A 2,265-nucleotide genomic window follows, 5' to 3' on the forward strand; every position below is an offset into this window, starting at 1 on the left:
AGCCCCACTGCATATCTGTGAGCTACTTGGTGTCAGATTTGTTGTCACATCATTGTGTCCCCCTAATCTGGACAGCGCCTCGTGTACCTGTCGCGGACTTCACGTGCTCTGAGTCAGAGCGCGACATAGGCTGAAGGGAAAATCACACTTAGTGGGAGAGAAGTATTGTTGCCATGGCAGCAGTAGCTCGAGAAACGGACGTCAAAACATTGCCGACAGGAGGAAACTCCTGATGACCAATCAGTCACGTCTTCAACATCTTTACACTAGAGATAGAAGAGCAGTTACGCTTTGGCATATTGAGCAGCGCATTGCGACTTGATTATGGCGATCACATTTTCTGTAGACTTCTTTAAAACATCACCGTTACTACCATTTGCGTTGTCCGTAGCAACATTTGTAACCCATACTGGCAGGTTGCGTCCCTAGATGTTCATTTGCGTGTGGCGCCTTAATTACTGTGTGTTCGAAGTCCCCAACTCGATTACTGGTTCCACGGCATGCACTTCGCGCCGGTTGCAGAATCCCGCACTGTAAGCGCTTGGAACATATGCGCGAATAGTGTGCAGTAAGCTAGATGCCCGGATCCATAATGGAGCACATTTTGCAGAAATTTCGGATACGAATATTCTCTTTTCAAGAGCATCCCACATATACAACATCAAACTTTTCATTGTTTGCTATAAAATGCGCATTTTGATCTATTTGCGCAATAAACTGAATGATCAATTCGAGCTTTGTGTAATCATTTTCTAAATACTTTCCATACAGTGTTTGGCATTGTTGGTATAGTCAGTTATAGAAGCTTGTACGTCAGTTTATACCCGGTAGAGCACTAAGAGAATTGAGCTGAAAAAATTGTTATACTTAGTCGTTCAGATGAATCAACTGACATTTTCTTTTCTGGTGAGAAACTCAGGTATCAAAATAGAAACACCTGAAATTGCACTAGGAAGATTCAACACCTCTGAGAACTTAAATTGAAATAGGAACCACTTCCATGAGACAAGTTGCATGGTGCTTCAAGTGCTGCATAGTGTGAATCGCTGTTAAAAAAAAACAAAAACAACTCGAATAATCTTTTTTTCAAACAATTTTCAAGCTGAATACGGCCGATGTTAAATGGGACCAACAAGAATTAAATTTAAGATGATATTAACGAGGAAGCTCAACATAGCTATTTTTTCAACGTTTCCAATAACAAATGTCTTGAAACTAATTCTCTTCCTCCTCTATGATTTCAAGTCGTTAATGCTTGTAGCTTAAATATAGGCTACGCCATTATAAATGACGTGTATGCCATATTTTTCTTTTTTGGTACGTTTAAAACAAGACTTGACGTCTCTCCATCCAAAAACGTCATGTTTGTGAAGTGTCTTTCTCAAATGTAAAGTGAGAAACAAGTTGCTTACCTGAAGCCTCTGAACACTTTTCGACCTTAATAATGTGTTGCTGCAGTTGATAGCTCGTTAATTAGCTCCAATGAGTAACATTTTCAAAAAGACAACAGAAGACACTGTTTATATCGAGATATTTTTAGGCGAGTAGTCGAGCTGTTTCAACGTGCGAAAGCATTGGTCCCGTATTGCTAAAATACATATCTTTAAGCGGTCATTTGGTATGTCAGAATCGTCAAATTTCTTGCCGCCGTGAGGAAACGTTTGTGACGTATAACAAATCATTGCAGTGGATAGGGTTTATTTGTAGGATTCAAACACTTTGATTGTCTTTCACCCGTGTCTCATTCCTCTAGCCTGGCCTTTAAGCGCTTGTCAGGGTGCAGAATGCAGGCATGCTTGGCTCACTAATGCTAGCCTTATAGATAGACTGTCAGAGTCAAGAGGGAGATGAATTATAGTACGAACGGAAGAAGAAAAACGGACAAGACGACGCAGATGGCATTTGTCTGTCTCGTCTTGTCGGTTTTCATATCATTTATTATTTGACTATGAACTTGAATTATTTACCCAGCTTTTGGTACCGGTTAGACTGACAAAGCCTATTTTCTGTTTTTGCTATAATCGAATTTGCTTATTTATGGTGTCAATTTCAATACGCAACCTAGTGTTCAAAATATTCTTTTTTCGTCAACGGACTCTGTGCTCACTTCCGGCGCAGTCAATGTGCAGGTATATATATTCATCCCAACCGTTTATAGCATGCCTCTAAATAAACAAATGACAGTAATATGGTTTGAACAATCTCCTATCAAATAAAATGTATGAAATTTTGTAAATGCTGCTCTCAATTTCCTGTCACGCTACT

The sequence above is a fragment of the Amblyomma maculatum genome, chromosome 5, assembly GCF_055883805.1.
Source record: "Amblyomma maculatum isolate TAMU_Amacu chromosome 5, ASM5588380v1, whole genome shotgun sequence".
Taxonomy (NCBI): domain Eukaryota; kingdom Metazoa; phylum Arthropoda; class Arachnida; order Ixodida; family Ixodidae; genus Amblyomma; species Amblyomma maculatum.